At 48.4% G+C, this 27,379-nt stretch overlaps 2 non-coding genes across 2 annotated transcripts; both read left to right on the top strand.

Moving 5' to 3' along the window:
* The first annotated feature begins 13,810 nt into the window (after positions 1–13,810).
* trnar-ucu (transfer RNA arginine (anticodon UCU)) lies at positions 13,811–13,883 on the top strand. The gene has a single exon. It is a non-coding gene; the product is annotated as a tRNA-Arg (tRNA).
* An 878-nt stretch (positions 13,884–14,761) lies between these two features.
* Positions 14,762–14,834, top strand: trnar-ucu (transfer RNA arginine (anticodon UCU)). Its single transcript has one exon. It is a non-coding gene; the product is annotated as a tRNA-Arg (tRNA).
* Positions 14,835–27,379: the final 12,545 nt, after the last annotated feature.

Below are 27,379 nucleotides of genomic sequence, written 5' to 3'. Positions count from 1 at the left end.
TAAAGTCCCTCATCCCTGGAATCATTCTCGTAAATCTTTTCTGCACCCTCTCTAAGGCCTTCACATCCTTCCTAAAGTGCGGTGCTCAGAATTGGACACAATACTGCAGTTGAGGTCGAACCAGTGTTTTATACAGGTTGAGCATAATTTCCACGCTTTTCTACTCTATACCTCGGTGGCAGGACATATTGAGAGAGTGGTTAACAAAGCATATGGGATCTTGGGCTTCATAAATAGAGGTATTGAGTAGAAAAATTAGAGAAGTTATATTGAACCTTTATAAAGCGCTGGTTTTTTATCCTGGATATATTGCATCCAGTCCTGGTTGTAATGTATGTACCTTTAAGGGGAGAACTACTTTTTACAGCTCCTGTATACTGCAGTACCGGCAGTGACCACACCTGTATATAAACCCTGAGTAGTGATCTGTACCGTTAGTTCTAGAGTAACCCTCATTCAGTAAACACCTGTTGAATCGTTCCTGCAGTCTGTTGTCTGATTATTGAAGGACACAACATCAAGATACACGGATCTAACATTGGCGACGAGCAGATTCAAACCTACCTGCAACTCTGCATCACCTCCCAGGGATTCGCTCCTGGAGAACAGTGGAAGAAGGCCGAGTCCAGAAGCACGGGCGTCGACCACGGGAAACCCCCCAGTCATCCAGCGGAGATTTGAGCATTGCAGGGGAGGCTGTCGAGAGCCAGGCTTGGCTTTCCAGTCACGGTGGTCCAGCAAAATGGGCTGGCAACAGGTACTGCGCAGGCCCTTCCCGGACAGCGGCGTCTAGAGGCGACTGACGGCACAGAAAAGGGCCGAGCAGCATCGACGGGGGAGAGAGAGAGGGTAGAGCGCACAGGGCACAGCCGGTGTTCAGGGCTGAGCAGCGTCAACGGGGGAGAGAGGCACGCAGGAAAACGCGCAGAGCGCAGCTGGTGTTCAAGGGCCGAGCAGCGTCAGCGGGGAAGAAAGGAAAGCGCGGGAGACGCCATTTTAAGCCAGTCTAACCACACCCAAAAATGCCGAAGAGTGGCAGTATCACAGCGTTCGACAATGAAGTCGAAGATTGGACGACATATGTCGAATGCATAGAAGTATACTGCAAGGCGAATGAAGTGCCAGATGACAAGAAAGTGCTGGTATTGTTGAATTCAATGGGTGCAAAAACGTATGGCTTACTACGAAACCTAGTAACCCCAGAGAAGCCAGTAGAAAAGGATTTTGAAAACATAGTGTCAATCCTACAGGACCACTTAAACCCCACACCGCTGCTGATAGCAGAAAGATTTAAGTTTCACAAAAGGAACCAGCATAAAGATGAAAGTAATGCTGAGTATTTAACGGAACTGTGCAAGCTATCGAAACATTGCCAGTTTGGAACGGGACTAGCAGATACTTTAAGGGACAAGTTTGTGTGTGGGCTTCAAAGTGAAGGAACCCAGAAACGGCTTCTATCAGAATAGGATCTTACGTTGGACAAGGCTTTCAGCATTGCAGTATCACACGAAGCAGCAGCACGGGGCGCGGCAGAGATACAACGGCGACCGCAAGAATATGGCACAAATGAAATGTCATACGGAACAGTGAAGTGCTATCGCTGCGGCATTCAACACACGACCATAAGGATTGCTGGTTCAAGGACAAAGTGTGCAGACAGTGTGGAAAAGTAGGACACATAGCAAGAGTCTGCAGGTCGGGAAAGAAAACCAGCAGCAAGAAATCTCCACAGGAGAAGTACAAGATGACGGAGAGTAGTTCAGACGAACAGAAAAGTGATACAGACTCCGGAAGCAAGGAGCTGGGTTGTCTGAAACTACATAATGTGATCAAAACGGAGGATCACCAAACTATCTGGGTCACGCTCAAGATAGCAGGAGTCCAAGTGAAAATGGAATTGGACACAGGATCAGCCCTAACAGTCATAAACTGAAGGGACTACAAGCGGCTATTCTCACATATATCCTTGAGAGATACAAAGATTGTCTTGAAGACGTACACGGGGCAAAAAGTCTACCCCAAAGGAAAAATAAGGCTGAACGTTATATATAACGGCAAGGAAACACCAAAAATGGACCTATATGTATTGCCAGATGGAGGACCACCACTACTAGGACGTGAATGGATCTGGAAGATACAGCTAGATTGGCATTCCATACAAGCACTGACTGTAGATGCCAAAAAGGATGACGACGTCACACCTGGACGACTGTCAAAAATGCTAACTGATGCACAAGAAGTGTTCCAGCAGGGACTCAGAACGCTAAAAGGCATAACAGCGACGATCAAAATAGAGGAAAATGCAAGCCCAAAGTTTTTTAAGGCCAGACCGGTACCTTATGCGATCCGCCCAGCCGCCGAAGCAGAGCTGGAAGGTTTGGAACGTTCAGGAGTACTGTCCAAAGTGGACTGGAGCGAGTGGGCTACACCCATCGCTCCTGTAATGAAGAGGTCATTGAGTAATACGCCTGGGGAACCAAAGTAGGTTCGCATCTGTGGGGTCTTTAAGGTGACAGTGAACCCAGTCCTTCACACTGTACAATATCAGCTTCCGCGGATTGAAGATATTTTCGCCTCACTATCGGGAGGGAAACGCTTCACTAAGATTGATCTGGCCCAGGCGTACCTGCAAATGGAGGTAGAAGAAGCCTCGAAACAGTACCTCACGATCAACACTCATAAAGGTCTCTACCAATACAACCGGCTGGTGTTCGGGGCAGCATCAGCTCTGGCTATTTGGCAAAGGGCAATGGAACAAGTCCTGCAAGGGATTCCAGGGACCCAGTGTTATTTGGATGACATCTTGCTCACGGGCGAAAATGACAGTGATCACCTCGCCAACCTGGAGCAGGTGCTCACTAGATTGAAGGAATATGGGCTCCGAGCTAATCGCCACAAATGCGAGTTTTTCCAGAAGCAGATCTCGTATTGTGGCCACGTTATTGATGAAGAGGGGTTACATAAGTCCCCTGAAAAGATTGAGGCAGTAGTCAAGGCTCCAGCACCAGAAAATGTGTCACAACTGAGGTCGTTCCTCGGGCTGGTGAACTACTACCATAAGTTCTTGCCGAATTTGTCTACCGTACTACACCCACTGAACACCCTACTGCAAACGGGAGTACCATGGAAGTGGAGTGACGAATGTAAATGAGCTTTCCAGAAGAGCAAAGCATTGATCACATCAAAAGAGGTGTTGGCTCATTTCAACCCAGCACTACCAATTCGGTTGGCGTGTGATGCATCACCCTATGGCATTGGAGCGGTGCTGTCGCACAAATTCCCGGACGGCTCAGAGAGGCCAGTAGCCTTTGCGTCTCGGACACTAACCTCAGCCGAGCGTAACTACGCCCAGATTGACAGGAAGGCCCTCAGCTTAGTGTGGGGAGTGAAAAAGTTCAATCACTATCTGCACGGGCAGAAGTTCACCTTGCTGACTGACCACCAACCACTTGTCTCCATCTTTAATCCAAAGAAGGGCGTTCCGGTGATGACTGCGCAACGGCTACAAAGATGGTCCCTTTTTCTAGGGGCGCACCAATATGAAATCGAGTATAAGGGCACGAAACAGCATGGAAACGCTGATGGGTTATCACGCCTGCCACTGCCTACTGTGGAGGAAGCACCAGCAGTGGATCCTGTCGAAATATTTCATTCAACTATAATTGAATGCTTGCCAGTAACTAACGCTGGTATAGAGAGGGAGACTCGAAATGACCCGACACTGTCTCGGGTATATGATTTGACGGTGAAGGGATGGCCAGCACATGGCGACTCACTGTTGCCAGCATTCTCATCCAGAAGAGAACAGCTGTCAGTATGCCAGGGGACCTTGATGTGTGGATCCCGAGTGGTAATTCCACCCAAGTTAAGGGAGAGAGTTCTCAATGAGCTTCACGAAGGTCATCTGGGAGGGGTAAAAATGAAAAGCCTTGCTAGGGCTTATGTGTGGTGGCCGGGGATCGATCAGCAAATCGAGGACCTGACAAAGAGCTGCTCAGGATGCCAGAAGGTCCAAAATGCACCACCACATGCCCCTCTACACCCATGGCAGTGGCCCTCAACTCCATGGCAACGGGTGCATATTGATTTTGCTGGTCCATTCATGGACTCAATGTTTTTAATAGCCGTGGATGCACACTCGAAATGGCCTGAGGTGATCAAAATGTCCTCCACCACCACGGAGTTACTTTTGCAGTCCTACAGGCCATTTCTGCCAGGAACGGCTTGCCAGAGCAGAATTGCTCTGATAACAGACCACAGTTGGTGTCCGAAGAATTTTGAAGATTTATGAAAAGGAATGGAGTAAGGCATTACACATCCACCCCGTATCATCCAGCCACAAATGGATTGGCTGAGAGGTTCGTACAAACCTTTAAAAAAGCAGTAAGGGCCATGTGCGATGACGACATTCCACTGCAGCATAAGGTGGACAATTTCCTGTTAGCCTACAGAAATGCGACACATGCAGTCACCAATCAGGCCCCGGCCATGATGTTCTTTAACCGAAGGTTGAGATCTCGTCTGGATTTGCTCAGACCAAATGTACGAAGAGATGTTGAGAATAAGCAATTCCAGCACATCAATGAGAAGCCGACAAGGAGCTTCAATGTAGGGCAACCAGTCTTGGCCCGCGACTACCGAACAGAGAAATGGCAACCAGGAACGATATGCACACGGCAGGGGCCACTAATGTACACAGTGGACGTTGGAGAGAGCATCGTGAGACGCCATGCTGACCAGATTCTAGAGTCACAGGAACAAGCCAAAACCATACCACGAGCATGTGCACCTGGTAATAAACCCGAAGTACAGATTGCGTCTACCTCTGAATCAGCGGTATTGGAAGCTGACGAACCAACCAATGACAATGAGCCAGAATCGACTCCGCCGCAAGAACAGGATACTCGAGAAAGGCGCTATCCAGTCAGGATCAGGAAGCCTCCTCAAAGACTGAACTTATAAATGATTATTTCAGTTGATGTATATAGTACAGAGAAAATTGTAATTGTAATTAGTTATTATTTAGTTGTTAAATGAATGTTATGTACTGTTTATCTAAAAGGGGAGGAATTGTTGTGTATGTACCTTTAAGAGAAGAACTGATTTTATACTGCAGTACCGGCAGTGACCACACCTGTATATAAAGCCAGAGCAGGCTTCTGTACTTCAGTCTTAAGTTACCCTCCGTTCAGTAAATACCTGTTATTATTGTTCTCCTGCAGTCCATGTATTATTGATACTCAGCTAGTCCCACATGCTGACCAGATCCTAGAGTCACAGGAACGAGTCAACCCCATGTCTCACCCATACGTACCTGGTGATGAACCCGACGTACAGGTAGCATCTACCCCAGAAACAGTAGCATCGGAAGCGGATGAACCAACCGACGACAGGGGGCCAGAATCGCCTCTACACCAAGAGCAAGACACTCGGGAAAGGTGCTATCCAGAAAGGACCAGGAAGCTTCCCCAAAGACTGAATTTATAAGTAGACTATTTTCAGCTAGTGTTGCATGTTAAAAGTGTTAATTGTAATTAGTTTGATATTTAATTGTTAAATGAGTGTTATGGACTGTTAATCTAAAAGGGGAGGAATTGTAATGTATGTACCTTTAAGGGGAGAACTACTTTTTACAGCTCCTGTATACTGTAGTACCGACAGTGACCACACCTGTATATAAACCCTGAGTAGTGATCTGTACAGTTAGTTCTAGAGTAACCCTCATTCAGTAAACACCTGTTGAATCGTTCCCTGCAGTCTGGTTGTCTAATTATTGAAGGACACAACATCAAGATACACGGATCTAACACTGGTCACCACACTTTAGGAAGCATGTGAAGGCCCTTGAGAGGGTGCAGAGGAGATTTACCAGAATGGATGGGGGATCTTAGCTATAAGGACAAGTTGGAGAAGCTGGATTTGTTTTCATTGGAGCAAAGGAGGTTGAGGGGTGATTTGATAGAGGTGTACAAGATTATGACGGGTTTGGATAGGCTAGACGGGGAAAGGCTCTTCCCACTAGTTGATGGCACAAGGACTAGGGGACACAGATTTAAGGAATTGGGCAAGAGATACAGGGGGTGTTAAGTCTGTGTGTTATATTGCGAATTACTACACAGACCACAAGAGTAAACTTTAACAGGACTTTACTGGTTGAAGGTCAGGGCGGATCTGCCCAATAAATCCTTACACAGCACTTATATACCGGTGTGGTCACCGCCGGTATTACAGTATACAGCAGCCAAGATAAAGTAGTGCAACTCTTAAAATAGTTCTCTTAAAGGTGGAACGGTTACATACACTACAATCCTCCCTTTTTAGCTTACAATATATATATTCCCCATTAAACATAACATCATAACATAGATACACCACTTCATGTAAAACAGTTCACAGATTCAGTCTCTGCGGGAAACAGTTCACAGATTCAGTCTCTGCGGAAGCGCCTCCTGCGCTTCCTGACTCGGTCCGGATAACGCCTCGGTGGTGTAGCAGTTTTCGATGGTGTAGTAGGTTCTTGTGGCTGGGGTGACTCATCTAATAGTCCTTCACTGGACTTAACAGCTTGAACTTCCGTAGCTTCAGAACCAGCTTGAACTTCCGTAACTGCAGAACCAACATTGCTGACTTCTAAAAGCTCAAGTACCTTGGGAAGTTTTTCTACTTCCAAACTGATTTGACTCAGTTCGGAGGGACCACGTGCGTGACCTGGTAGAGGTGATAATGGTTCAGATGGGTCATCTTCTTCTGCTTCGTCTTTTCCTTTCCTGCTTCTTGGAGACTCTCTGGGCTCCACTGCCAGCTGCATGCACAGTTCCTCCTCCTCTTCCTCCTGTTGCCGTAGTAGCGCCACCATCTCCCGGTGTTTCTTAGACTTTTCGTGATTCTTCATGGTTTTTGCACTTTGGAAGATTTCCCCACAAGCTGGGCAGAACAGGTCATCGTTATATTCGGTGTCGTCCAACAGGTCATGGTAATATTCGGTGTTGTCCTGAGCTAGGCCAGCGAGAGGGTCTTCTACTTCCTCCATGCCCAGCTGGACGTTAGCCAGCTTTTGTTCCAAATCCAGACATCTCTCCTGAAGAGACTTCTTCATGTGTTCAGCTTCATCCCGCTTTTTCTGGGCTTCCTGCAAGTCTTTTACTAATGACCTCATTCGTGATTTCAATACTTCAACTTCATTCGGAGATTGATTGATCGTACTATTCAATCCCTCTACTGGAGCAGCTGTTTCAGCATTCTGTTGTTCTACATTGACGTGAGTCAGCGTACTTTTGGCATCCAAGGGCTGCTCTGCTGTAATCTTCTCAGTCTGTGTTGCAACCTCAGCTATTTCAATAACTTGTGAGAGCTCCGAACCCCTTTCCTTTGAAGATTGAAGCTCGTGTTCAAGTTTTTCCCATTTCAGAGTCTTGTCCCTCAGCATATGAAGGAGTTGGCTGACCGTTAACTCTTCTGACATCAGACGTTTCCCAGTATCGTCGTCATGTGTTTTTGACGTATAGGCTGCAGGGCTGTTTGTAACCTTGCACTGGGACCCCTTTGCTGCTTTTAATTCTCCATCATCCGCAGCCTCCACCATTCGAATTTCAACAAATGAATCGTCCGGTGATGCTGCACCCAACTTCAGTAGGAGCTCGGAATTCATGGCAACCAAATCAGCCTTTTCTGCCTGCAACCTGCTAACAAGCGCCTTCAGTTGCTGAACATCTTGCTCCACCAGATTAGAGCACGCACCTTCAGAAACCGAATCAGCTTTGATTCATTTGGCCTCCTCGCGCAGACGGTTTGTGTGCTCCTGCTCCATTTTCTCCATCAGCTGCTTCTGTTGTCTTTCCAGATTCTCCCACTCTGTGTCAAAGAACTTTTTCGTTGCATTCATCTCTTGCTCAAGACGGCGAATCATTTGTTCTAATTGCTGTTGTAGTTTGAAATGGAGTTGAGTTCGAGCCCGGTGTTCCTCAGAAATGTGCATGTCTGTAGACTGGACAGACTCAGAATTCTCTGTCAAACTATGTTGTTGTTGTTCAGTGGAATTCTGTTCTGAAACTTTGTTCTCCTCTGAAGCATAAGCATTTATGCACTCCTTCGTTTTTCCAACATTAGTCTGCAAGTCCATTTTAGACTTGTCTTTTGCACATGGGCTGGTCTTACTATCATCAGTTCCAGAGTCTGAGCTGATTGTCTTCACCGAGTTCTCACTCTTTATGGCTTTTAGGAAGTGCCAGTCCATATTTATTTTCCTGATCCACTCCCGTCCCAGAAGTGGTGGACCTCCCTCAGGTAGTACATATAAGTCCATTCCTTGGTGTTCTTTGCCCTTGTGTCTCACCTTGACTTTTATCTTTCCGATGGGGTATACTCTTCGCCCCGTGTATGTCTGCAATACAATCTTGGTATCTCTCAAGGGAATATGTGAGAATAGCCGCTTGTAGTCCCTTCGGTTTATGACTGTTAGGGCTGATCCTGTGTCCAATTCCATTTTCACTTGGACTCCGGCTATTTTGAGCGTGACCCAGATAGTTTGTAGGTCAGCTTCCTTACTCACATTGTGAATTCTCAGACTACCCAGTTCCTGGCTGTTGGAGTCTGAATCTGAATTCTGTTCATCCGAACTCTTCTCAGCCACCTTGTGTACCTTGCTGCACTTTTCATGCGGTGACTTTTTTCTGTTGCTGGTCTTCTTTCCTGACCGGCATATTTTAGCTATGTGACCAAGCTTGCCACATTTTCTACATTCCTGGTTTTTAAACCAGCATTGGTTCTGATCGTGTGTTGTCTTCCCACAACGATAACATTTCGTTGTACCCGAAGCCATTTGATCCACGCTGAGTACCGCTGCCTTCAGCTGCATTTCCGCAGTGCCTCTCGCTGCGGCTTCGTGCGATGCTGCAATAAGGACAGCCTTATCAAGTGTAAGATCGTTCTCTTCGAGTAGTCGCTTTTGTGTTCCTTCCTTCGACAACCCGCACACGAACTTGTCTCTCAGTGCCTCTGTCAGATTTTCCCCAAACTGACAGTATTTCGCTAGTCTACGCAGTTCAACCAAGTACTCCGCGTTGCTTTCCTCTTTCAGTTGCGTTCTCGCATAAAATTTAAATCGTTCCGCTAACATCAGCGGTGTGGGGTTCAAATGATCCTTCAGGACAGCAACAATATTAGCGAAAGTCTGATCCGCCGGTTTAGCTGGTGATAGAAGATGCTTCAATAGCCCGTATGTCTTCGCACCCATTGAGTTTAGTAAGGTTAGAGCTTTATCATCATTTGCTATTTTATTTGCCTTACAATATATCTCGATGCGTTCTACATACGTGGCCCAATCTTCCACATCGGAATCGAAATCGTTGATGTTACCACGCTTAGGCATCTTCACAATCTTTCTGAGAAACAACAACGAAATTTTCCTTTAACTTTTTTTTTTCAAAAATGGCGGTTTCCCGCGCTTATCTTCTTCCCCGCCTCCGAGAATGGCGGTTTCCCACGCTTGTCTTCTTCCCCGCCTAACTGGCGGCTTCCCGCGTTTCTTCCTCTGGCGGGAGGGGTAAGCTTTGCCCTCGGGCGACGACCGCTGGCTTTCAGGGTTCGCAGCCTGCGCGCCGGCTTCAGTTTATTCTGAAGCGCGAGAACAGCTGATTGCGTTCCTTGTTCCCTTTCTCGGCAGGGGCAACCGGGCGCTGGGGACAACCAGTTGGCGGCGGACAGTTCCAGCTCTTGGTCCTTTACGGAAAGCTGCTGTAAGCCGCTGGGCGGAATCTCGCTCGGTCCTGTTCTCCCTCGCTCGCTCGGTCCCCTTCGCTCGTACGGTCTCGCTCGCTCTCTCGGGCTCTGTCTCTCCCGCTCGCTCGGGCTCTGTCTCTCCCTCAGCGGCTTTCAATCGCGCCTGCCAGCCCTCTCGCAGTCCGGTCCTTTCCTCCCCCGGCTGCGGCTGAGTTCTCCGCGGTTTTATTTATTTATTATTTTTTTTATTACCTCCCGCGCCTTACGATCCCGGTCGCAGCGCCTCGCGGCCTCGGTAGGTGCTCGGCCTTTTTCCCCTGTCGCGGTCGAGCTGTCTCTCGACGCTGTTGCGTCTCCCAGCCCGCTTGTGCCCGGTCTCTCACACCGGCTGCGTTCCCGCTTGTAGTCCGGTCTCTCACACCGGCTGCGTTCCCGCTTGTAGCCCGGTCTCTCACCCCGGCTGTGTTTGCCTGCACCGCGGCTGCCGTGCCCTACGCTGCCCCAGTCTCAGCGCCTCTGGCCCCGACTTCTGTCCGGCTCCTTTCCCCGGCCGTGGTCGAGTTCTCCGCCCTTATATCCTCTGTTTTTTTTTTATTTTCTCCCCTACTCACAGTCAACGTGGCCGACTTGCTTCTCGTCGCTGATCGGCTCACTCACCACCGTGATAGAAGGGACGATCACTGCCTGTTGCTGATGGAAGGCTTCGTGTCAGAATTCTTCTTTCTTCCTTGCTCTGCGGACTCGAGTCTTCTCTCAGCAGAATGACGAGGGCGGATGCCTCTTCTCGACGCCCGTTAACTGCCTTGGATGTATCTCTGCCGCAGGGTAAGATCGAACTCGTCGCCACTGTTAAGTCTGTGTGTTATATTGCGAATTGCTACACAGACCGCAAGAGTAAACTTTAACAGGACTTTACTGGTTGAAGGTCAGGGCGGATCTGCCCAATAGATCCTTACACAGCACTTATATACCGGTGTGGTCACCGCCGGTATTACAGTATACAGCAGCCAAGATAAAGTAGTGCAACTCTTAAAATAGTTCTCTTAAAGGTGGAACGGTTACATACACTACAGGGGGGATGTGAGAAAAAACTTTTTTACACAGTGAATGGTGATGACCTGGAACTCGCTGCCGACGGAAGTGGCGGAAATGGAGACACTCAATGTTTTCAAGGGGAGACTGGATAGGCACTTGAGGGAAATAAACTTGCAGGGCTATGGGAATAAAGCGGGGGAATGGGACTAGAACATAAGAACATAAGAACATAAGAAATAGGAGCAGGAGTAGGCCAATCGGCCCCTCGAGCCTGCTACGCCATTCAATAAGATCATGGCTGATCTGATCCTAACCGCCAATCTACTATCACAGAACTATCTCCTGAATCTAACAGAATTAGACACATGAAATAGGAGCAGGATCAGGCTACACGGCCCCTGGGCCCGCTCCGCTACCCACAGGGCCATGACCGATCCGAACCTAGACTCATGTCCAAATTCCTGCCCGCTCCCCGTAACCCTTAATTCCCTTTACTTCGAGGAAACTGTCTATTTCTGTTTTAAATTTATGTAATGATGTAGCTTCTACAGCTTTTTGGGGCAGCATATTCCATGGACCTACCACCCTCTGAGTGAAGTAGTTCCTCCTCATCTCAGTTTTGAAAGAGCAGCCCCTTATTTTAAGACTATGCCCCCTAGTTCTAGTTTCACCCATCATCGGGAACATCCTCCCTGCATCCACCCGATCCAACCCCTTCACAATCTTATATGTTTCAATAAGATTGCCTCTCATTCTTCTGAACTCCAAAGAGTAGAGTCCCAATCTACTCAACCTCTCCTCATATGTCCATCCCCTCATCCCCGGGATTAACCGAGTGAACCTTCTTTGTACTGACTCGAGAGCAAGTATGTCTTTTCTTAAGTATGGACACCAAAACTGTATGCAGTATTCCAGGCGCGGTCTCACCAATACCTTGTACAACTGAAGCAATACCTCCCTATTTTTATATCCTATCCCCCTAGCAATGAAAGCCAACATTCCATTGGCCTTCTTAATCACTTGCTGCACCTGCATACTAACCTTTTGAGTTTCGTGCACCAGGACCCCCAGGTCCCTTTGTACTTCAGTACTTTCCAGTTTCTTGCCATTAAGATAATAATTTGCTCTACGATTTTTCCTGCCAAAGTGCATAACCTCACACTTTCCAGTATTGTATTCCATCTGCCAAATCTCTGCCCATTTACTTAGCCTGTCTATGTCCCCTTGCAGGTTTTTTATGTCCTCCTCACTCACTACTTTCCCTCCCATCTTAGTATCATCTGCAAACTTTGATATGTTACACTCGGTCCCCTCCTCCAAATCGTTAATATAGATTGTAAAGAGTTGGGGACCCAGCACTGACCCCTGCGGAACACCACTAGTTACTGATTGCCAGTCTGAGAATGAACCATTTATCCCAACTCTCTGCCTTCTGTTAGATAGCCAATCCTCTATCCATGCCAGAATATTACCCCCAATCCCATGATTTTTTATCTTAAGCAATAATCTTTTGTGTGGCACCTTGTCAAATGCCTTTTGGAAGTCTAAATACACTACATCCACTGGTTCCCCTTTAACCACCCTATATGTTACTTCCTCAAAGAACTCCAGCAAATTTGTCAAACATGACTTCCCCTTCATAAAACCATGCTGACTTTGTCCTATTAAATTATGATTATCCAAATGTCCTGTTACTGTCTCCTTAATAATGGACTCCAACATTTTACCTACCACAGATGTTAGGCTAACCGGTCTATAGTTTCCAGCCTTCTGTCTACTGCCCTTTTTAAATAATGGTGTTACATTTGCAGTTTTCCAGTCTGCCGGGACCTTTGCTGAGTCCAGGGAGTTTTGGAAAATTATTACCAATGCATCCACAATCCCTACCGCCACTTCCCTCAAGACCCTAGGATGTAAGCCATCAGGTCCAGGTGATTTATCCGCCTTGAGTCCCATTATTTTACCGAGTCCCACTTCCTTAGTGATTTTGATCATGTTTAGCTCCTTCCCCCCTATAGCCCCCTGTTTGTCCAGTGTTGGGATATTCTTAGTGTCTTCTACTGTAAAGACTGATACAAAATATTCATTCAGTGTTTTTGCCATCTCCATATTTCCCACCATTAATTTCCCGGTCTCATCCCCTAAGGGACCAACATTTACTTTAGCCACCCTTTTTCTTTTTATATAACTATAAAAACTCTTGCTATCTGTTTTTATATTTTTTGCTAATTTACTTTCATAATCTATCTTCCCTTTCTTAATCAATCTTTTTGTTATTTTTTGCTGTCTTTTAAAGTTTTCCCAATCCTCTATCCTCCCACTAGATTTGGCTACCTTATATGCCCTTGTTTTTAGTCGAATACTATCCTTAATTTCTTTACTTAGCCACGGATGGCTGTCTTTTCTTTTACACCCTTTTTCTGACTGGATTGCTCTAAAGAGAGACGGCATGGACTGGATGGGCTGAATGGCCACCATCTGTGCCGTTATGACTCGATGACTCTACAACTCTATTCATGAAGCCCAGGATCCCGTAAGCTTTTTTAACTGCTTTCTCAAGCTGCCCTGCCACCTTCAATGATTTGTGTACATATACCCCTAGTTCTGTCCGTTCATGCACCCCTTTAGGATTGTACCCTTTAGTTTATATTTCCTCTCATCATTCCTTCTACCAAAATGTATCAGTTTTCTGCGTTAAATTTACTTTGTCACATGTCTGCCCATTCCACCAGCCTGTCTATGTCTTCTTGAAGTCTATCACTATCCTCCTCACTGTTCACTGCACTTCCAAGTTTTGTGTCATCTGCAAAGTTTGAAATTGTGTCCTGTACAAACTTTACTCTGGCTGTGCAGTTTGGGTTTGACTGATTACCTACCGTAGTATTCGGGCCACATGGGAAGAATGGGGTGAATCAATTCATTAGCCACCCAACAATGTGCATTTTAAATCCTAATCAAAGATTTTCTGTCTGCGGTGAGAATAATTTGCGCTGTAAATAATGATTTGGCGGTCACAAACTGACCCTTAAGTCTTATGATTTTCATTGCTTTGCATAGAGCCCCAGTGGCCTAATGGATAAGGCACTGGCCTTCTAGGCCAGGGATTGTGGGTTCGAGTCCCATCTGGGGTGATGTACTTTTAAGATTGGCACCAAGGTATTGCCGTCAAGGCCCAGAATGTCAATGCAACCATCCAGAATAAACTCGTAAATGGTCAGGGCAGTGTTCGCAAGTTGATAGACATTCTGAAGGGATTTGTGAGGGCAGAGTAACCGAGAGGTACGCTGGAGGTGTTAATGTGGAGAAGTGTTGTGTGGCAGAAAGCACTGGTGAAGTTGGAGGCCACCATAAGATCCAGAAATGGACGTCGGCCCAGGAGAGTGAATTTCTGGTCCGGACCCGGACAGCAGCAAAATAAACCAGTGGGACAGTCACAGACACAGCAGCGATGGGGGATGGGCTGCAAACTGGACAAAGTTACCTTCAAACTTAAGCAACTGAAAAGATAATCAGAGTCACAGCAGCTGAGTCTTACAGTGTCGTATTGATGGCAGAGAAGGCCAGGAATTGAGAATCAAATTTGAGCAAAGTTCCAGGGCTCACTAATGAAAGCAAAGATCAGGCCGGGTCGGGGAATGGACAGTGGGCACGGTATCTCCCTTCGCATCTCCGCCTCGCTACCTCTCTCTCCTCCTTTAACTGTTCCTCCAAGCCTACCTCTTGGACCAAGGTTTAGGGCACCTGACCTAATCTCTCCTTATGTGGCTCGGTGTCAAATTTTGTTTGATAATGGCTCCTGTGAAGCACCTTGGGATATTTTACTAGGTTAAAGGTGCTATATAAATGCACGTTGTTGTTGTAGAGGGCTCTGGTATGGCGCGAGCAGTGACAGATATGATGGGTGAAAATAGCTCCTACCTGTGCTGAACTTTCGAAGACTCTGAAACTGAGGCAGATGTCACATTTCGGAGCGGTCAATTGTCCTCAGGCGGGTTACATTGTGTATTCAGCCCCAGTGGCCTAATGGATAAGGCACTGGCTTTCTAAGCCAGGGATTGTGGGTTCAAGTCCCATCTGGGGTGATGTGTTTTTAATGATTGACACAATGGCGGTTTAGGTGGGGCAAGTGGTGGAAGGTGCTGCCAGGCGGGGAGGCGACATTAAGGAGGATTGTATTATCACCTGCAGCCAAGATTCCATCAAGGCCGTAAGGTCAATGCAATCATCCACAATAAGGAGGGAGAGAGAAGACAGGCCAGTTAGCCTGACATCAGTCATCGGGAAAACTTTGGAATCCATTATTGAGGAAGTGGTAACAATGCAATTAGAAAATCATATGATTAGGTTTTTGTGAAAGAGAAATTGTGTTTAACAAATTTATTGGAGTATTTTGAGGATGTAACTAGCAGGGTAGATAAATGGGAATCAGTGGATGTTGTATATTTGGATTTCCAAAAGGCATTCAATAAGGTGCCACGTAAAAGGTTTTATTTTTATTTGTTCCTGGGACGTGGGCGTCGCTGGCAAGGCCAGCATTTATTGCCCATCCCTAATTGCCCTTGAGAAGGTGGTGGTGAGCCGCTGCCCTGAGGAACTCCTGCAGCGATGTCCTGGGGCTGAGATGATTGACCTCCAACAACCACAACGCTACGCAAGATAAGGTATCCTGGGGTTGGGGTAATATATTAGCATGGATAGAGGAGTGGCTAACTGACAGAAAACAGCGGGTAGGGATAAACGGGTCATTTTCCGGTTGGCAGGCTGTAACTAGTGGGGTGCTTGGGCCTCAGCTATTTACAATCTATATTAATGACTTAGATGAAGGGACCGAGGACAATGTATCCAGATTTGCTGACGATACAAAGCTAGGTGGAAAAGTAAGCTGTGAGGAGGACACAAAGAGCCTGCAAAGGGATCTAGACAGGTTAAGTGAGTGGGCAATAAGGAGGGAGATAGAGAATGATGTGAGGAAAGGTGAGGTTATTCACTTTGTTCGGAAGAATAGAAAAGCAGAATATTTTTTAAATGGTGAGAAACTATTAAATGTTGGTGTTCAGAGAGATTTAGGTGTCCTCGTACAGGAAACACAGAGAGTTAGCATGCAGGTACAGCAAGCAATTAGGAAGGGAAATGGCATGTTGGCCTTTATTGCAAGGGTGTTGGAGCACAAGAGTAAGGAAGTCTTACTACAATTGTACAGGGCTTTGGTGAGACCACACCTGGAGTACTGCGCACAGTTTTAGTCTCCTTGTCTGAGAAAGGACATACATGCCTTAGAGGCAGTGCAATGAAGATTCACCAGATTGATTCCTGGGATGAGAGGACTGTCCTACAATGAGAGATTGTGTAGAATGGGCCTATACTCCCTGGAGTTCAGAAGAATGAAACATATAAGATTCAGAGTGGGATTGACAGGCTGGATGCTGAGAGGTTGTTTCCCCTGGGTTGAGTGTCTAGAACTAGGGGTCACAGTCTCTGGATAAGGGGTCGTGCATTTAAGACTGAGATGAGGAGGAATTTCTTCACTCAGACGGTTGTGAATCTTTGGAATTCTCTACTCCAAAGGGCTGTGGATGCTGAGTCGTGGAGTATATTCAAGGCTGAGATAGATAGATATTTGGACTCTAGGGGGAACAAGGGATATGGGGTCGGGCGGGAAAGTGGAGTTGAGGTCGAAGATCAGCCATGATCTTATTGAATGGCGGTGCAGGCGCGAAGGGCTGTATGGTCGACTCCTGCTCCTACTTCTTATGTTCTTATGGCGATGGACATTGAAGTCCACCTGATGGCATGAGAGTTCATGGGGTCAGGAGTCAGCCTTGAGGACTCCCAGGGCCACTCCCTCCTGTCTGTGTACCACTGGGCCGCCACCTCTGCTGGGTCTGTCATGCTTGTGGGACGGGACATACCCAGGGATGGTGATGGAGGAGTCTGGGACCTTGGCTGATAGGTATGATCCTGTGTGGTTGCATTCTAGCCCAAGCTACAAGTTTAAAGTTACCTGGGCCCACTGACCATCCACCTCTTTGTTTACGTCAGTCAGCCCTGGAAATTTCCACGGAAATACCTCCATAAACCCTCTTGGTCACTCGGCCCTCCCAAATCCCTACTCCCGCTTCCTCGAATTGTGAATACACTTGTCCACAAGGCCCTTACCACCCTTGAGCTTATTGCGGATGGTCGCATTGACATCACAGCCTTGACGGAAACTTGGCTCACAAGTTACGATTAATGCAGCCTCCCCGCCTGGCTGTACTTTCCACCATTTGCCCTGTCTAATCCGCCATAGTGTCAATCATTAAAAACGCATCACCCCAGATGAGACTCAAACACATAATCCCTGGCTTCGGAGGCCAGTGCCTTATCCATTAGGCCACTGGAGCTAAATACAAACAGCACCCCACCTGAGGACAATTGACCGCTCTGAAATTCCTCACATTTCCCAAATCCTGGAAAGTTAAGCACTGAGGGAAGCTATTTTCACCCATCATATCTGCCGCTGCTCACGTGCCGTGCCAGAGCCATCTGCAGCAACAACTTACATTTATATAGCGTCTGTAAAGTAGTAAAACGTCCCAAGGTGCTCACAGGAGCGATTATCAAAGAGAATTTGACACCGAGCCACATAAATAGATACTAGGACAGGTGACCCAAAGCTTATCATGGAATGGTTACAGCACAGAAGGAGGCCATTCGGCCCGTCGAGCCCGTGCCGGCTCTCTGCAATACCACTTCAGCTAGTCCCACTGTCTCTGCCCCTTCCCCGTAGCCCTGCAAATGTTTTTCCTGCAGGTACTTATCCAATTCCCCTTTGAAAGCCGTGATTGAATCTGCCTCCACCAGCCTTCCAGGCAGTGCATTCCAGATCCTAACCACTCGCTGAGTAAAAAAGTTATTCCACATGTCGCCTTTGGTTCTTCTGCCAATCACCTTAAATCTGATTTCTCTGGTTCTTGACCCTTCCGCCAATGGGAACAGTTTCTCTCTCTCTACTCTGTCCAGACCCCTCATGATTTTGAATACCTCTATCAAATCTACTCTCAATCCTCTCTGCTCTAAGGAGAACAACCCCAGCTTCTCCAGTCTATCCACGTAACTAAAGTCCCTCATCCCTGGAATCATTCTCGTAAATCTTTTCTGCACGCTCTCTAAGGCCTTCACATCCTTCCTAAAGGTTCATCATAATTTCCACGATTTTCTACTCTATACCTCGGTGGCAGGACATATTGAGAGAGTGGTTAACAAACCATATGGGATGTTGGGCTTCATAAATAGAGGTTTTAGGTTTTGAGTACAAAAGTAGAGAAGTTATGCTGAACCTTTATAAAGCGCTGGTTGGACCACAACTGGAGTATTGCATCCAGTTCTGGTCACCACAATTTAGGAAGGATGTGAAGGCCCTTGAGAGGGTGCAGAGGAGATTTACCAGAATGGTTCCTTGGATGGGGGATCTTAGCTACAAGGACAGGTTGGAGAAGCTGGATTTATTTTCATTAGAGCAAAGGAGGTTGAGGGGTGATTTGATAGAGGTGTACAAGATTATGACGGGTTTGGATAGGCTAGACGGGGAAAGGCTCTTCCCACTAGTTGATGGCACAAGGACTAGGGGACACAGATTTAAGGAATTGGGCAAGAGACACAGGGGGGATGTGAGACAAAACTTTTTTACACAGTGAATGGTGATGACCTGGAACTCGCTGCTGACGGAAGTGGCGGAAGTGGAGACACTCAATGTTTTCAAGGGGAGACTGGATAGGCACTTGAGGGAAATAAACTTGCACGGCTATGGGAATAAAGCGAGGGAATGGGACTGACTGGATTGCTCTACAGAGAGCCGGCGCGGACTGGATGGGCTGAATGGCCTCCCTCTGTGCCGTTATGACTCTAAGGCCAAAAATTGGGTATAGCCCCGCTTGAGGCGTTAGAACTGGCGCTGCGCAAAGTTTATAGCCAGACGAAACTTATCGCTGCCTGGCGAGATATTGGGTTGCATCGCCCCCAAAGGGGATTGAGGCGCTAACTCAGACGTTGCACGGGGCTCCTAAGGCGCAAAAGTTCAGGCGCTACCCAATATCGTCGCGGACGGGCGCAGCGCAGGTGATCTCAATTACAGGAAACCACGAGACTTCCAGGCGCCGGCTGGCTCTTAAAGGGGTGGGTCAGTCAGCCTGAGCTGCTACACTCAACGCCCTGTAGGCCTCAGAATCGGCGCTCGCCCTTCTCTGGCGCAACAAACTTGGTGAGGATGGAGAAGGTGAGACAGAGAGCAGAGCGCTTCAGCACTGAGGCCCTGGACCACTTGGTGTCTGCAGTTGAGCGCCGTCGAGATGTTCTGTATCCTGACAATGGCAAGAGGCCGAATCAAAAGGCTTACCGGCGATCTTGGAGGGAGGTTTCTCAGAGATTCAACTCCAACAGCTTGGCGACCAGGACCCCTGTTCAGTGCAGGAAGAAATTCAACGACCTCACTCGGGTCGTTAGGGTGAGTGTTGGCTGTGCAAACTTCTGATTCCCTCCATCTGCACCTAACTTCGAGGACCCTGTTGACATGATGCCCCAATGGCCATCTGCCAGCAAGCACCCATGGCCCTTTCTGGGCACACACATGGACATTTCTCTCAAGGCCACATGTAAGGGCTCTTGCACCATGGGGGGCATGAGATGATCTCTCAAGGCCACATGTAAGGGCCCTTGCACCGTGGGGGGCATGAGATGATCTCTCAAGGCATCATGTAAGGGCTCTTGCACCATGGGGGGCATCAGATGATCTCTCAAGGCATCATGTAAGGGCTCTTGCACCATGGGGGGCATCAGATGATCTCTCAAGGCATCATGTTACAGAACTTCCCCTTCTTTCCCCTGCAGTCCAAGCTGGCGACGATGCAGAGGGAGCAGCGTCGAACCGGTGGCGGATCTCCACAAGTGGTCACTCTCACGGATCGCGAGGAGAGAGTGCACCAGATTCTTGGAGGACGTCTGTCTGGTCCTGTTACCACTGCAGCTGCCGACCCCATTCTCGACAGCGAGGGTAAGGCTCTCACCTTTTGCAACTGTCTCCTTCCACTTGGTCCCCCCGCCAGCATGCTTCCTCAGTGTGCCGCAATCTGCCATGCCTTTCCGCCAACCTGTCCTTTTGCTAAAGCCACTCTTCCACCTCCCTGCTTTCAGATGATGCATCACCAACTGGGGCTCCACGCCCTGAAGCTGCCAGTGCCAGTGCCTCCAGAGTTGAGGATCAGGAGGAAGCCGGATCATCCGCTCCAATCTCAGAGGAGCATACACATGTACAGACTGGGGATAGTAGTTCCCTGGAGGGGAGGCGGGGGGGGCTCTGAGGATCAGGCAGTTGACGGACCAAGCGGCATGCAGCAACACAAGGGGGGTAGGCAAGTTCGGCCACCGTCTCCCCGGAGGGCAAGGCAGGTAGTGATGACGGCTGCACAGAGTGCAGAGGAGGTGCGTCGCCTGGCTGAAATGAGCACCCAGGCCCGGCTCAGGCACACTGAGCTGATGGCTGCAGTGGGGAGGATGCCTCAATCAATAGATTCACTGGCAAAGATTGTGTTGGACTTCGGGGCAACAATGGAGAGGACTCTTCAGGGCTTCGGGGCAACAATGGACAGGACTCTCCAGGGCTTCGGGGCAACAATGGACAGGACTCTCCAGGGCTTCGGGGCAACAATGGAGAGGTCTGTCGAGGGCTTTGCACCAACAATGGAGAGGACTGTCCAGGGCTTCGAGGCCGCTAGGGAAAGGACTGTTGAGGGCTTCGGACAATCCCTGGAAAGGTCTGTCCAGGGCTTGTCCGAGGCAGTGGAGCGGTCAGCACCGGCCTTGTCCGAAGCAATGGAAAGAACTGTCCAGGGCTTCTCCGAAGCACTGGCACCTGGCTCACAGGTCCTCACTGCTGCCACGCAGTCACTTGCCGGTCTCGTCCACACCCAGATTGAGGCAACGCGAACTCTCACTGCAGCCACCCTATCTGCATCAGCTAGGATCACCCCGGGCCCTTCCAGTCCCATACAAGGCCAGGAATCAGTGGAGCATGCGATTGTGGCGGATGAGCCGAGCTGGTCCCCTCAGAGAGCCAGTGTGTTGTCCGACAATGGTGCAGGTGTCCTCTCTCGGCAGGTGACCATTCCACATGCCAGCGCTGGCACGTCTGCAGTGCAGCTGCCACCACCTGCAGTGCACACTGCTTCCAGCCATGCTCAGATCAAGCATCCTGCGTCCGCACCCTCCAAGCCCAGAGGTCGGCCAGGCCGTCCCTCAGGGGCTTCTGTGCTTCCAGACAGTCAGCAGGCGTCCCCCAGCCTTCACCCCGCTGTTGTGTATGTACCTTTAAGGGAATAACTGGTCTCAGACTGCAGTACCGGCAGTGACCACCCCTGTATAAAAGGCCCTAGCAGGCTTCTGTAGTTTCAGTTTCCAGGTTGTCTCCATTCAGTAAAGACTTGTTATAATCAACTCCTGCAGTCCGTGTCTCAATTATACACGGACATAATACTGGCGACGAGTAAGAAACGAACTTACCTGCAACTCGGCAGCACCTCAGATGACATTATTGAAGGTCGAAGCCAGAAGAAAGAAAAAAAAAAAATCCAAAGAAACTCAAGAAACGGGCGTCGACCGTGGGCAACCGCCCTCCAAATCATCGAATTGAAAAGTGCAGGAGAGACTGTCGAGAGCCAGGCTTGGTCTCCAGTCTGTGGTTTCCCAGCTAATCGGGCTGGTGGCAGGTAGTGCACTGATCCTTCCTGGGCCGCAGCGGACTAGAGCTCGATCGGGTGGCTCTGCAACAGGGCCGGGCAGCGAGTCGGGAAGCAAAGAGAGAGAGAGAGGGTGGAGCACACAGGGCGCGGCCGGTGCTTCGCAGCCGGGCAGCGTTCGGACCTAAGAATAGGGAGGGAAGTGTCCCAGAGGGTCTGCTCCATGACGGGAACGGTTCTTCAATTAACGGAGCAAATATTGAAGCGCGATAGAAAAATAAAAATACCGCGGAGAGCGGCGTTGGCAGCAGCGGCAGCGGCGGGAAAGCGTGGGAGGCGCCATCTTAACTCGGCGGGGAAGAAGGAAAAGCATGGGAGGCGCCATTTTGATCCATCGGGGACGAAGGCAAAGCGCGGGAGGCGCCATCTTAGATTTTCAAGATGCCAAAGACTGGCGATATCACTGCCTTCGATAATGCAATAGAAAACTGGACCACGTATGTGGAAAGAGTCGAGGTATATTGCGAGGCAAACGAAATAGCCGATGAGAAAAAGGCATCGGTATTGCTAAATTTAATGGGCGCAAGACCGTACGGCCTATTGCAGAACCTGATTACTCCAGCTAAACCGAAGGCAAAGAGTTTTAACGAAATTGTTGCTATCCTACAGGAACACCTAAATCCTACACCGCTGCTGATAGCAGAAAGATTTAAATTCCACAGGAGAAATCAGCATAAAAATTAGAGCAATGCTGATTACCTTACGGAACTACGCAAGCTATCAAAGCACTGCCAGTTCATAGCAGGACTGGCAGATACCTTACGGGACAAATTTGTCTGTGGACTCCTGCGTGAACGAACCCAGAAGAGGTTACTCTCAGAGAAAGAGCTGACGCTAGATAAGGCTTTCAGCGTGGCAGTATCGTACGAAGCAGCAGCAAGGGGAGCTGCGGAAATACAACAAAAGCCACAGGAATACGGCACCCACGAAATGACACGGGGATTTGCAAAATGTTATCGCTGCGGCAGAACAAACCATGACCAGAAGGACTGCTGGTCCAAGGACAAAATATGCAGGCAATGCGGAAAGATGGGACACATTGCACGAGTTTGCAGGTCTGGGAAGAAGACCAATGACAACAAAAAGGCTACTAAGGAACCGTACAGGAAAGTACAAAAGATGACGGACAGTAGTTCCGAAGACCAGATGAGCGATAGTGAATCCGGGAACAAGGGACTAAGCTGTCTCAAACTTCACAACGTAATCGCAAAAGAGGATCACCGAACCATTTGGGTCGCCCTCACGATAGCAGGGTCCCAAGTCCAAATGGAATTGGATACAGGATCAGCTCTAACCATCATGAATCGACGAGACTACGAGCGGTTATTCTCACACATACCCTTGAGAGAGACATCCATTGTCTTGAGGACGTATACGGGGCAAAAAGTATACCCCAGAGGAAAAATAAGGGTGCCTGTCGAATACAACGGCAAGAAAATACAGAAATTGTATCTCTACATTCTGCAAGATGGTGGACCACCGTTATTGGGACGTGAATGGATTAGAAAGATAAGTTTAGACTGGCACTCCATTCAGGCACTGACAGTGGCTGGTAAAAAGGATGACGACGTCACTCCTGGACGATTGTCAACAATCTTAGCTGACGCCAAAGAGGTATTTCAACAAGAACTGGGCACTCTTAAAGGCGTAACTGCCTCGATAAAAATAGAGGAGAATGCAATTCCCAAGTTTTTCAAAGCAAGACCGGTACCATATGCAATTTGCCCAGCCATTCAGGCAGAGCTGGAGAATCTGGAGAAGGCAGGCGTGTTATCTAAGGTAGACTGGAGCGAGTGGGCGACACCCATCATTCCTGTCATGAAGAAAACGTTAAACAATAAGTCTGAGGAGCCAAGGAAGGTTCGCATCTGTGGGGACTTCAAGGTGACGATGAACCCAGTCCTTCACACAGTACAATATCCTCTTCCAAGGATAGAAGATATCTTCGCCTCACTATCTGGAGGGAAGCGTTTTACAAAAATTGACCTAGCACAAGCATATTTGCAGATGGAGGTTGAAGAATCCTCTAGGAAGTATCTCACGATAAATACTCACAAAGGTCTTTACCAGTATAATCGACTGGTATTCGGAGTAGCATCAGCTCCGGCAATATGGCAAAGAGCGATGGAACAAGTCCTGCAAGGGATTCCGGGGACTCAGTATTACTTGGACGACATCCTACTGACAGTTGAAGATGACAGTGAACACCTTGCCAACCTAGAGCAGGTGCTCACTAGACTATGGGAACATGGGCTACGAGCCAATCGCCCTAAGTGCGAGTTTTTTAAGAAACAGATATCGTATTGTGGCCACGTGATTGATGAAGAGGGGTTGCATAAGTCCCCTGACAAAATTGAAGCGGTAGTTAAGGCTCCAGCGCCTGAAAATGTGTCGCAACTGAGGTCATTCCTCGGATTGGTGAATTACTACCATAAGTTTTTGCCGAATTTGTCCACAATTCTGCATCCACTGAACGCCCTACTATGAACGGGAGTAGCATGGAAATGGAGCGATGAATGTAAGCAGGCCTTTCAGAAGAGTAAGGACCTAATCACTTCAAGAGAAGTATTGGCTCACTACAACCCATCACTACCAATAAGACTGGCGTGTGATGCGTCTCCCTGCGGCATTGGGGCGGTACTGTCACATAAATTCCTTGATGGTTCAGAGAGGCCGATAGCTTTTGCGTCACGCTCGTTAACTTCAGGCGAGCGTAACTACGCCCAGATTGACAGAGAGGCCCTCAGCCTGGTGTGGGGGGTGAAGAAGTTCAATCACTACCTGCACGGTCAGAAATTTACTCTACTAACTGATCATCAACCTCTCGTCTCCATTTTCAACCCTCAGAAGGGCGTACCGATAATGACGGCACAACGGCTACAGAGGTGGTCCCTTTTCCTAGGGGCACACCAATATGACATTGAGTACAAAGGAACTAAACAGCATGGGAATGCTGATGGATTGCCGTGCCTACTGTTGCCAACGGTGGAAGAAGAACTGGCAGTGGATCCAGTGGAGTTATTCCACTCGACCATAGTCGAATGTCTCCCTGTGACGAATGCAAACATAGAAAAGGAAACACAAAATGGCCCGACACTCTCCTGGGTCTATGATTTAACGGTGAAGGGATGGCCAGCACATGGCGAACCACTGCTGCCAGCATTCTCGCCGAGAAGAGAACAGCTGTCAGTGTGCAGAGGAACCTTGATGTGTGGATCCAGAGTAGTAATTCCACCCAAATTGAAGGATAGAGTGCTCAATGAGCTTCATGAGGGTCATCTGGGAGGGGTATAAATGAAGAACTTAGCTAGAGCATTTGTGTGGTGGCCGGGAATCGATAGAGAAATCAAAGAGATGACCAAGAGCTGTACAGGATGCCAGAAGGTCCAAAACGCCCCACCACAAGCCCCTCTACATCCATGGGAGTGGCCCTCATCTCCATGGCAAAGGGTGCACATTGATTTTGCTGGTCCCTTTATGGACTCAATGTTTTTAATTGCGGTGGATGCACATTCAAAGTGGCCAGAGGTAATAAAAATGTCCTCAACCACCACAGAAAAAACTATCACAGTCTTACGAACCATATTCGCCAGGAATGGGCTGCCTGAACAGATTTGCTCTGACAATGGACCACAGTTTGTGTCTGAAGAGTTCCGGAGGTTCTTAAAGAACAATGGTGTTAAGCATTACACATCCGCCCCATATCATCCAGCCACTAATGGATTGGCCGAGAGGTTTGTTCAAACATTCAAGAAGGCTATCAAGGCAATGTGTAATGAAGATATACCCCTACAACACAAGGTGGATAACTTCTTGTTTGCCTACCGGAATGCGACACATGTGGTTACCAACCAAACTCCAGCCATGATGTTCTTCAATCGAAGACTACGATGCCGCTTGGATTTGGTTAAGCCAAACGTCAGAAGAGATGTGGAGAACAGGAAGTTTCAGAATATGAATGAAAGGCCGAACAGGAATTTTAAGATAGGTCAACCAGTTTTGGCCCAGGACTACCCCACAGAGAAATGGCAGCCAGGAACGATCTGTACACGGCAAGGACCTCTAATGTATACCGTGGACGTTGGAGAGAACATTGTAAGACGCCATGCTGACCAGATTCTAGAGTCACTGGAAAACGCCAACTCCACACCACGATCTGATACACCTGGCGATGAAACCGAAGTACCAATTGCATCTACCGCAGAATCGGTGATATTGGAAGCAGACGAACCAAACAACGACATTGATCCCGACTCAACCTTGCCAGAAGAACCTGATATCCCAAAGAGGCGTTATCCAGACAGAATCAGGAAGCCACCTCAAAGACTGAACTTATAATTGCTTAACTTCAACCAATGTATCTAGCAACCGTAATTGTAATTAGTTATTATTTAGTTGTTAAATGAATGTTATGTACTGTTTATCTAAAAGGGGAGGAATTGTTGTGTATGTACCTTTAAGGGAATAACTGGTCTCAGACTGCAGTACCGGCAGTGACCACCCCTGTATAAAAGGCCCTAGCAGGCTTCTGTAGTTTCAGTTTCCAGGTTGTCTCCATTCAGTAAAGACTTGTTATAATCAACTCCTGCAGCCCGTGTCTCAATTATACACGGACATAATACCCGCCACTGGGGTTCAATTACGTAGGAGCAGCAGGGTGGGAAGGGTCCGAGCGCGAAAGAGAAGTCGTTCTCCATCAAGGGGCCAGCAGTAGAGGGAGGTCCTGAGACATTTCTTTGGCCAAACTCAAGGAGACCCTCACCTGTTGGAATTGTTGGAAATAGTTTGTTCAGTTTTGCGGCTTTGCCGAAGAGTTTAGTGTTATTTTGTTTGTTATGGTTTCTGTTGACATGACGTTGTTTTGCTGTAATGAAAGACTTTTGTGCCAATAAAGAGAAGTTTAAATGTGCTATGGTGTACATGAATAATTACAGTGATGCTGGCCTTCAGATGCTTTCAAACATCCAAAGTGCGCAGCAGTTAGGACACTCATCATTCCGCCAGAGGGGCCTCGAGACGACTCCTCATGAGCCAGTGACGGATGGCCCTTCCACTTTCAGGAGCCCTTCCATCTTCCTCCTCCTGCTCCTCCTCCTCCTCATCCGCATGCTCCTCCTCCTCCTCCTCCTCCGCCTGCTTCTCCAGGGTCAGAGGGAAGGTGATGAATTGACGCCTTCTCCTATAAAGGGCAGCTGTAACTTGCCGGATGCAGCAGTGGACTGCAGCCTGGGAGATATTCGCAATGTCCCCAATGGCTCACTGAAAGGATCCGTTGCCATAAAAATTGAGGCCAACAGTCAGTTTAGCGGCCACCGACAGAGAGGTCATGCACCATTGACGCGGCTGCAGGTCCTCAGTAAGCAGGTGGCACAGCTCAGTAACAACGTCCATCCCGATTCAGAGCCTTCGCACACACTGCTCCTCCGACATGTCAAGGTATGACCCCTAAAGACCCTCGCAGCATACCCTCGGATTGGGCAACCTCCATTGCCCCTCCTCCTTCTGGCCAATCCCGGCCTTCTCTCCCGCCGTCTTTCTGCCCCTTCATAGTGTTCGGCCTGGAGCCCGTCGCCCTCCAAAGCATCTCCCATTCCGATGCCAGTTGGTCAGAAGGCTGTTAGGTCTAGTGCTCCAACTGCTCCGGACAGGTTTGAGGGTCCCAAGTACTGTAATGCTAAAATCCAAAAATTCTGCTCCACAGTAGCTCCCTAACTCTCTCCACCAACGATTGCAATGAACAGGCCAAGTGGCTGAAGCTTCTATACTAGAGCTGTCCCCTTTAAATAGCGCCCCCCGACTCCGAGAAGGGCCTGCTAATGCTCCCTCGAACTGTCACTAATAGCGCTAGGCGTTAAGGC

This window comes from Somniosus microcephalus, chromosome 28, assembly GCF_052327205.1.
Source record: "Somniosus microcephalus isolate GS21.2 chromosome 28, FLI_Smic_1.0, whole genome shotgun sequence".
In the NCBI taxonomy this organism is placed as follows: Eukaryota; Metazoa; Chordata; class Chondrichthyes; order Squaliformes; family Somniosidae; genus Somniosus; species Somniosus microcephalus.
Note: the sequence above shows the minus strand (reverse complement) of the source record. Positions and strands in the feature narration are given on the sequence as shown.